Raw genomic sequence first — 15,721 nt, 5'->3', positions numbered from 1 at the left:
TGTTTCCCACCCAACTACCCCATCAACAATTTAGCTACCAAATACACACACACACACACACACACACACACACACATACACACACACACACACACATTTTTTAAAAAGATTCTTTAGTACTGATGAGCGTCACTTCAAAATACTTTCTCTTCCCATTAGATTGGATTACTGAGCCGAAGAGTAGAGAGTTTGTCCCTTTCTGACCAGGACATTGATGAGCCTCATAAATTAAAATTTATGTCTTCCCTTGTTACTGATGTGCCACCTGGCTCTTTTGAATTATCACAGCCACCAAATGAATTTTATAGTCCATTGGGGGCTGTCCATGCTTGTTAAGGTGATATTTCCAACTCTGGCGTAGCATGGAATCTCATCTCCTCCTTGGCAAATAATCACAGTGCCCCATCAGCTATATTTTGCTCCTTGCAGTTGTCCCTCAGTTTCATATCCTATACTTCTTATAAGGCCAGTCAAAATATGGCATTATAATCAAACCCTAACAGACCTGTTGATTATCTCTATTGTGTATCATCTTCAGACAACACCAGACTCTGGTTTAGTGACATATATTCCCTAGATGAGCTCTATTTCAGTTTGGTTTTTCCCTATTTCTATTTTTTTACTAGTTTCTATTATTTTCTATTTCTCTTTCTTCCCCTATTCTATTTAAATCACATAGTTTCACTCTATGACTGAGATTTACTTACATCATCACATTTAATTCTTTTAAGACTCTATAGACAGGTATTTCTATGTCTATATTATAGATGCAGTAAGGTTGCTCAAGGTCATGCAGGTAATAGGAGAAAGGCCAGAATTCAAATTGTAATAAAGGATTCCAAAGGCCATGCTGTATCTGATACTGCTTCTTAAGAGTGCCCCCAATCCCCTTCATTTCTTCTAAAACTCCTTGTAGCATCTCAGCATCTCACAGCAAACACTCCTGGGAAAGGAGAACACATGAAAATATTCACTTCAGTGTCTTTCCAACAATTTTATTCTAATTCATGAAAACAATATGAGAAGGTAAAGAACATAAAATTTTGACTTAGGAAATTTGGTTTTGAGTATATGGTCTTGACTGCAGTTTTGAGTATAGTTCTGGCACTAACTAGCTGAGGCAAATTCCTCTCAAGTGAAATGACATAATACTTACAGTATCTTTGAGTTGTGAAAGGATTAAAATGAGACTGCTTACAAATGTCCATGACAGTCTGATTGACCCAAAGGCATAAAATGGCTGAAAATCAATTGTTTGGATGGAAGGGCCCTGATGAAATGTTTTTCAAGTTTCTGCAAATCAAAATCCTGGGAAATGTCTGGGTCCCTGTCTTTCCTAAACTGTGTTTATACAGTCACTCAATATATTGTTCTTAAGTAGGCTTTTCCTCTAAAATATACTGAAGTCAAGTTTTGTTGTTCACAACCCAGAGAATCTGACTAATGCAATACCCAATTTATAATTCCCCTTGAATCTGATCCCCATGGTATTTCAGTGAGAGAAGATTCAAGGTAGCTACTATTCTGAGGCCAAAATGGCTAAATTGAGAAGATCATAGGCAAATAGTTTGCTTATGAAACTATGTGGTTGTCTCGTCTATATTGGGTGTGGAGGTATCATATTCTGTCCTACTCATGACATGACATCCCTCAGTTGGTCATAAACCTGGCACAAAGCTCACTAGAGGGAACTCCAGAACCAGCAGGAAATTAGACCTGGAGTAGATTCTGAGGGATAGCTCTAAATGATAAGTATTCCCTGAGTTTTCCTAACTCCATGGGTGCCTGCATTCAAGGAACTGAAACAGATAGTAAGTTCTCAGAATGGTTGCTAATTAAGAGCCACTTTGATCCTCAGCAATGCTGTCTTCATTGATAAGGAAAAACAGAGGTACATGTTCTAACAACTAGGTATCAGGTAAAGAGGTAAAGATTCTCTAAGTTATTTACCTTTTCTCTCTAGCACAGTTTGCCTCATGAGGAATTCTTTAAAATTCTTAGTATACATATTTTCTTAAGGTAAGCCTCAACTTTTGGATTAAAAAAAAATAAGCAATGGTGTGTGTGTGTGTGTGTGTGTGTGCGCGCGCGTGTGCGCGTGTGTGCGCGCGCGCGCGCATTCACGCATGCGTGCATGTGAGGGTTTTGGTTCCGATTTTTGATTATAGTAAAATTGAAATTCTTCTGAATTTGGTTGGGAGATGACTGGAGAATATCTGATTGCCCAGAAATCAGTGTCACTATTAAACTGCTCCCTGAATGGATTATTTTTTTATTATTTTATGCAGCATAAGCAGTATACTTGAGGCTATACCATATGTGAAGAAATGAATATTCCCTTAATTTACAGAGATATTTGGTCTCCTAAGGCTGCAATGATTTTTGGATAATACATAAAGTTAAGATCCAGATGGCTGGCCATATTAAAGATCTATTTTAGGCATATAATTTTCAGGTCTTAACCCATGGCCCCTTAGCCAAATCCAAATGCAAGTTAGTTATTATCTGTTTCTCTAAATTCCCTTAAACAATTTCACTTGAATATAGCACTCTTCCCTGTTGATGGGTGGCTGTGCTGTTACTGAGATTAAACATCTGCCAGGGCCTATCTGATATGTGACATTATGGATACTAACCATCTTTCACTTACCTCACCAGTTATGTGAGACTTGGGTAATTTGTAATTTGAAAAAAATAAATGAAAGACGTTATGTCACATGTCACTTAATTGAAAGATGGCATGAAAGTTCAGCATTTCATAGTTTTCTAGAAGAAAAGAAAAAAAAAAAGAAGAGAGATAGAAGAAGGCAGTTAAATGAAGAAGGGGTAAAGTGAATATTCCATTCAGGCCCATTGACTACATGGCTCTCAGTTATGGCTGCACATTAGAATCATCTTCAATACTTTATAAAAGACCAATACCCTGGTCACAATCTAGACCATTTAAATGAGAACCTCTGTAGGTGGAGCCTGAGCATTGATATTTATTTTTTTAATTTTTTTAATTTGTATTTATTTATTTTTTATTTTTTTTAACGTTTATTTATTTTTGAGACAGAGAGAGACAAAGCATGAACAGGGGAGGGTCAGCGAGAGAGGGAGACACAGAATCTGAAACAGGCTGCAGGTTCTGAGCGGTCAGCACAGAGCCCAACATGGGGCTCAAACTCACAGACCGTGAGATCATGACCTGAGCCGAAGTCGGACGCTTAACCGACCAAGCCACCCAGGCGCCCCGGATATTTAAAATAGCTTCTTAGGTGATTCTAGTCCATACTCAGAACTGGGTACACTCATAGAATTCCTATCTCAAGTGACTTGATGATGACTATCACAATCTATCTCCTATTTTATGTCCTTAGCCTTAGAGAAGATAATGCTGAACACATGCAAACTTTACAAGTAAACCTAACCTAATAATTCAGAACCATGCAATAATGTTGTTTCCTCTGAAGCATTCTTACCTTCTTTTCATATGTAAAACAATCAGTACTCTTAGGTTGTTTCTGTGCTTCATTTCCCTTCTTTTGTAAGAACTAATATAATTCCCAGCTATTTTAAATCTTGTCATAACAGTTAATCCCACTTTTAGTTCTTTTGGATGACTGCACAGCCACCTGGAAAGAAAACAACATATTAATTGATGAGACAAATCAGAGTTCAAAATACCTCTTGAGTCAGGAGCTTCCGAAGACTTTGAAAGAGATCAAATACATGTGAGTTTGTCCAGTGAAATTAGTATGGGACACAGCCGATCCAGTTCTGCCATGCCCTAGTGCAGCAGTGTCCGTGTAATCCTCTGGACTTCACCCAGCAAGTTCTTCCTCATTTGATCCTTACTCTAACTCTGAAGTAGGACAGATTGAAGATCATTATACCCATTTTATTGATAATAAAACTGAACTTGAAAGGTGGTCAGTGGCTTTTTAAGTGTAATTCTGCACTGCATGCATAACACAATGCTGCTGTAAGTGGGATGCTTGCTTTCTTTATATTTATACTGGCATTTGCTTGTATGTAGAAAAGCTATTGGTTTTTATATGTTAACTTTACACTCAGACTCTTGTCAAACTTCTCTTATTGGTTTAATGCTTTTGCAGTTTGTTCTCTCGTTTTACAGGCCCATAAATATACTATCTCTAAATAATGACAATGTTGCTTCTGGTTTACTATTAGTACATACCTTATTTGTTTATCTTGTCTATTTATAATGATCTCTTAATTACTGAACAGTGTTAAATATTTGTGATACTAAATATTCTTGGTACTAACTTTAATAGGAATACATTGAAATGTTTTACATCTAAACATGATATTGGCGTTCATTTTGAGAGAAAGAAATTTTATGTGTGTGTGTTTATTATATATGAGCTTATAGGATATATGCACATATAAAGTGCAACATTAACAAAAATCCAACTCTTAAAACTCAACAACTAAAATGCAAACTACCCAATTTAAAAAAATGGGCAAAGGACTTGAATAGACTATTCTTCAAAGATATATAAATGGCTAATAAACAAGTAAAAAGATTGTCAACATTGTTAGAAAAATGCATGAGGGAAATGCAAATCAAAACCACAATGAGATACTGCTTCATACTGCTGGGATGACTGTAGTCACTTTAAAATGGAAAATAAGAAGTGTTCTAGAGGATATGGAAAAATTAAAACCTCATACATTGCTGGTGGAAATGTAAGATGGTGCAGCCACTCTGGAAAACATTTTAGTGGTTCCTCAAAAAGTTAAATATAAAATTAGCATATTCCCCAACAATTCTGCTCTTGGGTATACCTCAACCTGAAGATGTTGTTAAGGACTGTATTACCCCCCTCCCTCTACTCCCGCAAATTCATATATGAAAGCCCTAACTCCTGATGTAACTACATTGGAGCTATATTTGGAGATAAGGACTTCAAAGAGGTAATTCAGGTTAGCTGAGGTCATAATGGTATGACTCTATTCCAATATGACAGGTGTTCTTATGAGAATAAAGAGATTCCAAGATTGTATATGCACAGAGGAAAGTCCATATGAGGACACAGTGAGAAGGCAGCTATCTGCAACTCAAGGAGAAAAATCTAAGGAAAACCAATCCTGCTGGAAACTTGATTCTGGTCTTCCAGCTTCCAGAACTGTGAGGAAAAAAAAAAAATCCTGTTCATGCCACCCAATCTATGGTATTTTTAAAATTTTTTTTTAAACGTTTATTTATTTTTGAGACAGAGAGAGACAGAGCATGAACGGGGGAGGGTCAGAGAGAGAGAAGGAGACACAGAATCGGAAACAGGCTCCAGGCTCCGAGCTGTCAGCACAGAGCCCGACACGGGGCTTGAACTCATGAACCATGAGATCATGACCTGAGCTGAAGTCGGACACTTAACCGACTGAGCCACCCAGGTGCCCCCTATGGTATTTTTTTATGGCAGTCTTAGCAGACTAATATAGATGTGTAAACAAAGACTTGTACATAGTATTTTATAGCAGCAGTACTCACAAGAGCCAAACTGTAGAAACAACACAAATGTCTACCGAGTAATAAGTGGATAAATGAAATGTGGTATCTCCATACAATGGAATATTATTCAGCCATAAAAGGAAAAAGTACTACATACTACATACTACAACATAGACAAAGCTTGAAAACATTACCTGAAATGAAAGAAGTCAGACAGAAGGGGTCATGTACTGCATGTTTCCATTTATATTCAAAACCCGCAATAAGGCAAATCCATAGAAACAGGAGACTAATGGTTACAGCAGACGTCAGGAGGGGGATGTGAGAAATGACTGGTTAATGGTTATAGGATTTCTTTTGAGGTGATGAAAACATTTTGGAACCAGATAGAGGAAAGCATTCATTGCCCCTCATTGTTAATATACTAAATGCCACTAAACTTAAAAAATGGATAAGATGGTGAATTATATGTCATGTGAATTTTACCATTATATAGTACCAGGAGGATTTTTCATAAGTGGCAAAGACTGGAAGGTTTTGTTTTGTTTTGTTTTGTTTTGTTTTGTTTTGTTTTGTTGTGATAGTGGGGGGTAAGGGGGGGTAGTTCAAGAAAAAAAGAGTGGGCCTTTTTTATTTTTATTTTTATTTTTTTTTATTATATGAAATTTATTGTCAAATTAGTTTCCATACAACACCCAGTGCTCATCCCAAAAGATGAGTGGGCCTTCTTTTCTAGCCTTTTTCTATACTGAACATCGTGCTAGGTTCTCCAGAGGCTTTTGTTTTTGTTTTTGCTTTTTAATTTAAGGAACCACTCAATGAATTTTCACTAAGCATAACTTTGCAACCAACATAGAAATCATGAACAGAAATTTACCAGCATCCAGCAGCCCTTTGGTACCCATTCTAGTTGCTATCCCACCCCTAGGGGTAACCTCTTTTCTAACTTCTATTATCATACATTGGCTCTGCCTACTTTTGTTCTTCATGTAAATGGAATTATACGCTAAATACCTTTTGTCTGAGTTCTTTCTCTTGGCATTATAATTGTGAGATTCATATTACTACATTGTATATTTATTCTTATTACTGTGTAGTATTCTATTTTGTGAATTGTGAAAATACCACAGTGCACTTTTCATTCTTTTGTTTATAAACATTTTGGGTGGTTTTCAGTTAGAGGCTTTATGAATATTTCTGTCCTTCACATTCTAGTATTTTTCTTTAAATTATGAGTGTGTATCAATAAAATATATAGCAAGAAGTAGTCTTATTGAGTGGTAGAATGACTGTACTCAGGTATAGTAGGTACTGCAAAAAAGTTTTCCGAATGGATATACAAATTTATATTTCTGCCAACAGCTTATGGGGCTTCTGATTGCTCCGATTTCCCTACCGATCCTTGGTAATTTTTGTTTAATTTCAGTTACTCTGTTTTGTGCGTATTGCTGTGTGTTGGGGTTTTTAATTCCCATTTTTCTGAAGACTAATGAAATTGACCACCTTTGATGTGTTTATTGGCCATTTGGATTGCCTTTTCTGTCAAGTTTTGTTAAATCATTTGGTTAAATCTTCTCTATTGGATTATGTTTTTAATTGATTTTTTGAGTTACCTTTATATAATGATCATGATCTCTGAGTCCTTTGTTATAAATGTATTTACAAATATCTTCTCCTAGTCTATGGGTTGCTATTTAATCTTCTTTTTGATGGCACGATATATATTACAACTTTATTCTGGCTTAGTTTTGCTTTTCACCCAAGTTTTGCAAATATCAGTATAGATTGAAGAAAAAAAATCTCTTACTATGCTTCTTCTGCATTTTTCAGTGTTTTATGTATTTGTGAATAGTTTCCCATTCTTATTTATGGGTTTTTGTGGTTTTTTTTCCTCTTATTGGCTAGGTTAAATAGTACTGTATTAGTCTTCTTCCCCCCCCCCAAAAAAAAAGTACATTAATTTATTACTGGTTTTATAGTTTTTAATTTGCTAATTTTTATTTGGCTTTTATCTTTATTAATATATTCCTTTTGTTTCTGTTAATTGGTATTGTATTGCTCTAATTTCTTTCATTGAATAGTTAATCCATGTATTTTTGCTGTTTCTTTTCAAGAGATATAAGAATTTAATTATATAAATGTTCTTTCAAGCACAGCTTTCTTTATATCCTTTGGGTAGGATACATAAGGTTTTCATCATTATTATTTTAAAAAGTAACCATCTGTTTAAAATAGTGACCAGAATAATTTAGGAAAGCAAAATCTCTAACATGAGTAAGTTGTCTCAGAATATTTTTCTCTTTTAATTCACAAATTCTCTACCAATGTCACATGTCTTCACTCTTTTAGGTTCTGCCTTCCTGATCAGCAAGAGTTGCACATGCTCCCCATCAACTTGGCAATGTATGCCTTTCTGTGGTGGTTTAGCTTTTACCCACCTATTTTTACCTATCTCTTATCCATCTCTTCTCTGCCCACATTCCACCCTGAAGCCCATCCTACCTGCCCCTAAAGAGATGGCATACACCGACCTCCTCTGTGCTGTCTGTTCTCTTTCTATTCTCCTCGTCCCCAAGGAAAGAGTCCTTGGGGTGCTACTGTGGCTCCCATGCAAGGGATCCCACTGAGACATTGCTTTTGATCTATGCATTAATGAAATATTCTTTACAAGTTTTGAGCCAAAATTGTTATCTGCTAGTTACACAGGAGGTGGGATATTTTTCTCCACTTTTTGTTTGTCTTCTAGCTTTCAGTGGGCTCCATGGGGAGCAGATAATTGTCCCTATCTTGCCATCTTCACCCAGACTTCTTCAAGTATCAATTTTACAGAACACTTTTACATATGTGTTCTAATCCCAACTATTCTCTAAGGTAACACTGTCTTTCATTTATAGGTGCAAAGATATTAGGATTTATTCTCTTAGTAACTTTCAAGTATTTAATACAGTATTAGCAATTATGAATACAATGTTGTACATTAGATCCCCAGAACTTACTCATCTTCTGAATTTTAAGTTTTATTTATTTATTTATTTTTGAGAGAGAGAGAGAGAGAAAGAAAGAGAAAGAGAAAGAGTGTGAGAAGGAAAGGGGAAGACAGAGAGAGGGAGAGAGAGAATCCCAAGCAGGCTCTGTACTGTCAGCACAGAGCCTGATGTGGGGCTCGAACCCCTGATACTATGAGACCATGACCTGAGTCAAAACCAAGAGTCAGACACTTAACCAACTGAGCCACCCAGGCACCCCTGTAACTTAGTCATCTTCTAATTGGAAGTTTGTATTCTTTGACCAGTATCTCTCCTTCCCCCAGCCCCTAGCACCTCGTAACCACCATTCTAGTCTCTGTTTCTATGAGCTCAGCATTTTTTAGATTCCACATGTAGTTGGTATCATATAATATTTATCTGTCTATCTGACTTACTGCATTTATGCCTTCAAGTTCCATCCATGTTGTTGCAAATGGCAGGATGTTTTTCTTTCTCATGTCTGAATATCTGTCTCCCTATCTATCTACCTTCCTATCTATCATCTACCTATCTCATATCTTTTTTACCCATTCATCCAGTGATGAACACTTAGGTTGCTCCCATGACTTGGCTGTTGTGGTAAATGCTCAGTGAACATGGGAATTTAGGTGTTTCTACAAGGTCCTGTTTTCATGTCGTTTAGATAAATATCCAGAAGTAGGATTGCTGGATCATATGGCAATTCCATTTTTAATGTTTTTGAGGAACTTCCATACTGTTCTCCATAGTGGCTGCACCAATTTATATTCCCGCCAACAGTTCACAAGGGTCCCTTCTTCTCCACATGCTCACAAACATTAGTTATATCTTGTCTTTTTGATGATGATCAATCTAGCAGATATGAGGTGATATCTCATTGTGGTTTTGATTTGCATTCCACTAATAATTAGTAATGTTGAGCACCTTTCATGTACCTGTTGGCCATTTGTATGTCTTCTTCGGATAAACTTAATCATATTCACTAGTACATAAGTATTCAGATGCTGAGAGGGGAAGAGTGTTTCAAGTAAAAAGAGAGAGGATATATAGTGTTTTTGAGGATATGGGGTACATTTATTACTACTGGAGTGTGTGGTTAGTGAAAGAGAAACTAGAAATGGTGCTACAGAAGTGAGTAGTGTGTGTGTGTGTTGTGGAAGGTGGGAGGATATTGACTACATTTGAAATAAAGTGAAAAGCTATTAAAGAGTAATAAGAAGGATGCCATGTAAAATTGTGTGTTTTTCAAATGCTGCTCTGACTGCAGGTAGAAAATGTATTTGAGGAGAGTAACATCAGTGATAAAGAGACCAATTAGGAGAATATTTTAGTGCTCTGAGAGAAATATAATGTTGCGTTGAATGACAGTGGTGACAGTGACAATGGAGAGAAATAGAAAGATTTGAGAGATTTATGAGCTAGATTCCATAAGATTCAGTTATTGATTGGATTGAGGAGCAGACAGAATGAAAGGAGTCAAGAATGACAGCTTAATATCAGACTTGAGCAACTATGGAGATATGATAGTTAGAAGCAAATTTGTTAAGGGCGAGAATTTTAGCTTTGACATGCTGATTTTCAGAAGTGCCTGTGTATAAGCACATAATTACATAGTTGGATATTCATGTGTAGAACTCAGGAGACATCTGGTATGTGCATGTGTGTATGTGTGTGTGTTAGTCATCTGTATATATTTGGCAATTGATGCCATGGGACTAGAAAGAACTGTCCTGTGAAGTTTCTAAGAGTGAGAAAACCGGAAGAATCAGAACCACACTTTGAGAAGTACCGATATTTATATAGTAAGTACAGGAAACAGAGCATGCACAGGAGATTGACAAAGAGCATCCACAAAGGGTGATGTCATGGAAACCAGGAAGTATGAGTGGTTCAATCTAAGGCATAGAGCCAGATAGGAATGCAGGGTGGCATTAGATTTGATAGAGAGACCTAAGGATGTTGAAAAGTCTTCCTTTCCTATTCTTTTAATTTTTCCCATTAAGACAAATGACATCTATAGTGTCTTCTTTGATTTACCTTTGTTTTTATACTGTTTCATGTTTTCCTTGGTCATTTGATTTTATTCCCAGTTCTACCAAAGGGTATTGGCTCCATCCAACAAAGCACACCCAATGGTTTTTGTGGTCATAAGATTGTCTTGGAAGGGGGTATCAAGGGTTTATTGCACATCTTTAGTAGATATTTCTGTAAGATCTAACCCTCAGAGTAGTGCATCTATGACCAAAGACATCTGTCTCTTGATGATATTGGTCAACTCATATAGCATTACTTTCATAAGTTATTATGAAAATAAAATGTCTGGATTTCTACTCTTAGCAAAGACCCCAGCTCCTCAAGGAGTGAAGAGGTAGGACAAAAGGAAATAAGAAATTCTATGTTGTCATTCTAAACATACGTGGAGAGATTGTAGAGGAAATGGACATTGTGGTTAGATGTGCAAAAAGCACAGTAGAAAAACTACTGGTTATTCATAGGGTAAGAGAGCTCACAGATATTATCACACTCCCATCTAATCCCGTCAAATTTTCAGGCACCTGCCTGAAATTGCACTTTACTTAATTATTTGATAATTTATTTATTTGTTTGGAATTGACTTTTAAGTAAACATTGTGTGTTATATATTAAAGAAAATATATTTTTGTTGTTATTTGTAGTAGTAATAGGAAGAAGAGGAGAATGAGGAGTTGTCACATTGGAATTTTTGTTCCCAAAAGATAGATTGAAGTCAGATCTATATATTTTTTAACTTCTAGTTTAATTCTATAGGCACTCAAGCTTAACATTTTTTTCTCAAAAAATGATGATTTTTAACTAAAGAAGGAGGATTGTTGATATTGTCCTCTCTTCTAATCTATGTCCCACCCCAGCTAATCTTTTTTGTTTCCTCTAGCCTTATGTTCCTTAGCCATTCTGATTGTATATATAAAGGAGGAGGTGGGGTCCATGATATTGCTACTTTTTCCTTTCTGGGTCTTGATTATTTCTCATTTTATTTTTTCAGTTCATTACCATGTTTTTACTCTTCCTACTCCATCTCACAAAAGAGAGAAAGAGAACTTTTTGTTTTAAAAAAAGAGAAAAACCTTTGAAAGGATACTATCTCTGTCACCTCACTCTCACTTTTTAAATTATAAACTAAAATAAAATTTGGCGTATTGATAAAAGCTTCCAATGCTGCTGCCTGCTGCTTCCTGGTGATTAGGTGTGAGAAGGTTGCCTTTCTTAGTTCAGATAAAAAATATGCAAATGATGATATTTAAACCAAAATGACAGTGTAGTAGAAGAGGGAGGGGCACATGTTTTCACCTTTTTTCCTCACTCTTTCTCTTTTGTAGGGCTATCTAGGGAACAGCGTATGTATAAGTTCTTGGATGCGGAGTTGACAATTAAGGAAAAGTTCATACACAACTGCACACTAGTTCTCCACCTGGGAAGGAAAACATTCCTGACATTGGCTCATCTATTCTAATGTGTTCCTTTTGTATTCAGATGATGCCTTGGGCCTGTGACTTTTCTGCATGAACAGGAATCTAACAGGTGTTTAGCACTGTTATAGGCCACCCTTTATGCTGAGTGCTTAATATAACTTTTTATTCAATTCATAAAATAATCCTGTAACATAGGCATCCTTATCCTCATTTTTATATGTGAAGGAACTAAAACAGTGCTATCACGTATCCAACGTTAACATATCAAAATCACTCACTAGAAAGTGAGAGATGAAGGGTTGGATCTCTTTGACTTTTAAGTTATACACTATTTTCATTACACAGGAAAACAGACAGATACACATAGGGTGGAAACTAAAGAATGGTCAATGTCTTTGTGTATGAGCTAGCTGTGTCTGAGCACAGCTGAAGACTAAAAAATTATGTCATATCTATTTTAATGATTCCCCATCATCAACATGGATGCTATCCAGAGAAAATGTACAAATTTCATATAGAAACTGGAGGGGATGTAGGAATAACTTCTAACTGGCATGCATAGAGACTCTGTGGCCATGCCATAGAATCCGAATCTGAGCTTTGAATTTCCATCATATACTCTGATATATTTGTAGTCACAGTCAATTTAATGTGTCACCTGATAAACCGATGCAGTCATAAGTTTTAAAATGTATACAGGCCATGGATGGGGTTTTCTCGTATAAACAAGAATCTAGGAACTGTGACTTCACAAATGTTTTGTATGTTTTGAAACTTAATGGGTAAAGGAATAGGGTGTGAATGTAGTTTACTACAGACTTTGGCTGGATGTGATGTGTGAATTTTCTTGCATGTATCTAGAAGTGTGTTTCTCTGCACAAATAGGCTGCAGGAAGAACTGGAAAACTCGAATGGGTAATTTTCCAAACAATAGCTGATTTTGTTAGGTGAAAGGCACTCAGACTGCTCAAATTCTAAATTTCCATTCTTAGGATGCATTTAGTCTTAAGTAACACTAAGATTCTAAGGATAATTCAGCTCTTGAGATACAAGCAATTTCCCTGTGAAACTCTGAGGTCACATGCAATCCTTACTGGATCCAGAACCAGGCAGGGAAACTCATTTTGTCCCTGGAAAAGCTAATACTAACTGACCTAGGATTACATTTTCTCATATTCCTGAGAACACTTAAACATTACATATTTAATTAAAACTTTAGAGGAAGGGGGAGAAAGATAGAATGTGGTATAGCCAAAGGATCGGGTGTGTTTGCTCCTTTGGGAAAATAACTGAATGGCTACAGCACTGACACTTATGATGATGGTTAAAGGGCCACATGTCCTGTTCCTATCTCTGGGCCTTATTATTCAGCAGCTTCTAACAAAACTGTCTTTCTGTGATTTCTTTTCTCATAAAAGTTCAGTCCTTCAAATAGAGGAAGGTGGCAGTCTATCTCTGTAGTTTAAAAGAAAATATTTGAGTAGAATTGGACATCTGTGTCTTTCATTTTGGTTTGTGGAAGAGACAAAACAAGGAGGAGACAGGAGGTATGGATAGCTGGCACTTTGCCTGTTGTGAAGACCATGGAAACCCCAGCAGCTTCCTCTAGAGACAATGCATCTCTTTATTCTTTTATCAAAGAGAATTCATCATGTTGAAAGTCTAAACTCCTTTATGAAAGAGAGAGACCTGATGGTGTTTTTTTTTTCTCTCATCACTCACTACCTTTTGATGTATGAGCCTTTTGAGAAGTAGGTAGCATGAAACCAGAAATCTAATACCATGACCAGCCCTGTCCCACTTCTTTCCTTCTTCCACCCACATGCTATGGGCAGAATTAAAATGAAATCTTGTGAATTTGGAGTATGATTCAGCAGGTTACATATGAGAGAGAAAATGGAAGTGGTCATCAGCTATCAAGTATAGTTTCATGTTACTGGCTTTAGATTGTCTGTGAGATACAAATGAGATGCTTCAGTATACAAACTGACCTAGAATCTACTAAACGTATTTCTAATACTTGTATTATTATGATTCATCATTTTGAGGATTCTAAGAGCAACAAGGTTACAAGGTGCCATCGTGCTCTTTGTCCTTACCATTCACTTCAGGTCATAAAAACCACCAGATTCATCAGTAGTCATGTCTCTAACTCAAATTTGTGAGGACTTACCAGTCTTATGTCAATCACACCTCCCTTCAAGCATATGTGCTAAAAGTTAAATGAGAGACTGGTTCCCTGCTCCTTTTAGCATTAGTTAGTTCTGATCTTGCAGAAGCAAATACTGTTTATTGTGACATCAGTTGGTGTACTGCAATTCAATTCCATCACTAAAGAGTCAGAGTTAGTGTAAAATTCCACTGGTTTAAGGATATGGTTCCCACGAGGACTACACTTACTTCATATAGCAGCTGTGTATTGGGAGTCTCCTGGCCACTGTCACTTCCGATTGAAGGGCTTCAAATTCAGGGACTCTTATGACCCCCTTAGGTCAATAATTTGCTATAATACCACAAAGAACTCAGGAAAGTGTTGTACTTACGATTAAAATTTTATTGTAAAGGATAAAAATTTAGGCCAGCCAAATGAAGAGATACATAAGGTACACTTTGGGAGGCCTCAAAATTCAGAGCTTCCATGCCTTCCCCTCATGAAATTAGGGTGGGTCACCCTCCTGGTGCATCAGTGCATCCATTAACCAGGAAGTTCTACTGAGCCTGTGTCCAGAGGGTATCTTGGGGTTCAATTGATTAAATCATTGGTGGCATGTTGAACTCAATGTCTAGCTTCATTCCTCTCTCCAGAGTTCAGCCTGACTCAAAGTCCCAACTCTCTGATCAAGGGGTTGGTCTTGCTGATGACCATGCCCCAGGCCATAGCTATCTGGAGGCCTATGTAAGTCTCATTAGTGTAGTCTCATTTATGAGCCAAGGGCTTTATGAATAATAAACACTCGACAACTCAGGAAACACCAAGTGTTTCAGAAGCTCTGTGCTGGGATCCTGGAACAAAGACCAAACAAATTTTTTATTATACAACAATGTTAGGTCTAGATAGATCTTAAATATTATACAATTATAAGAGTGTTTGTTGACTGTTAATTACAATAGTTGTTTAGCAGAAACAAAATGTGCCCCAGAACTGAGGTCTGTGGCTTCCAGTGATGCCCTCTGCTCCCCATGTCTCTCATTTCATTAGCTTATAGCAAAATGCCCTCCTAGAACTATCTGTAACACATGCATATTAAACTAGGTGATTTGAAATTAAGCACAAAGTAATTCAACATGCAGTAGGGTTTTCTCTCTTCCTATGCTACAGCCAAGAGCCTTTTACCTCATCAAAATGGAGAGATAGTAAATGTTTTGAGTGGAACAAGGCTATTGAATGCATATGATGCATGTTTTCTGGAAAAGGTAGCCCAAGTTTCTAGAAAGTATAGCCAAGTTTTCTGAGTAGTTTTTGAAAGACCCTTGACAGTTTATTCCATTTTCCATTTTGTGATGTTTTTATTCAAACCAGTAATTCCTATATAAAATCCTACATAATGGTTTGGTTTTCACGAGGACCTAGAGAAAATGGCTTGTCCTTCATAATACATTAGTTAGAGCCATTTTATCTCACCTATCATTCTTCAAGGGAGAAAGACCAGCACTTTCCATTTTCTGAGAATCCATCAATCTAGTCCAAATGTCCGGGTGGAGATGGTACTTAACTTGTTCTTTCTGAACTTATTTCTCTTGTCCTAAATGAAAAAACAAATTTTTGTTCTCTCTCTGCTGATCCAGCTGCAGGAGACTTTCAAGAGCCA

At 36.7% G+C, this 15,721-nt stretch overlaps 1 long non-coding RNA gene across 2 annotated transcripts; it reads right to left on the bottom strand.

Annotated features, from left to right (window-relative positions):
• Positions 1 to 785: 785 nt before the first annotated feature.
• LOC122242049 lies at positions 786 to 14,158 on the bottom strand. Of its 2 annotated transcripts, none has more exons than XR_006222204.1 (4): positions 14,086 to 14,158; positions 3,465 to 3,617; positions 2,651 to 2,766; positions 786 to 943 (listed from the first exon to the last, which is right to left on the bottom strand). It is a non-coding gene; the product is annotated as an uncharacterized LOC122242049 (long non-coding RNA). The 2 variants fall into 2 exon arrangements; XR_006222203.1 differs by lacking the exon at positions 14,086 to 14,158 and adding an exon at positions 4,681 to 4,827.
• Positions 14,159 to 15,721: the final 1,563 nt, after the last annotated feature.

The sequence above is a fragment of the Panthera tigris genome, chromosome C2, assembly GCF_018350195.1.
Source record: "Panthera tigris isolate Pti1 chromosome C2, P.tigris_Pti1_mat1.1, whole genome shotgun sequence".
In the NCBI taxonomy this organism is placed as follows: Eukaryota; Metazoa; Chordata; class Mammalia; order Carnivora; family Felidae; genus Panthera; species Panthera tigris.
The sequence above is the reverse complement of the archived record's forward strand: the minus strand, read 5'-3'. Positions and strand labels throughout refer to the sequence as shown.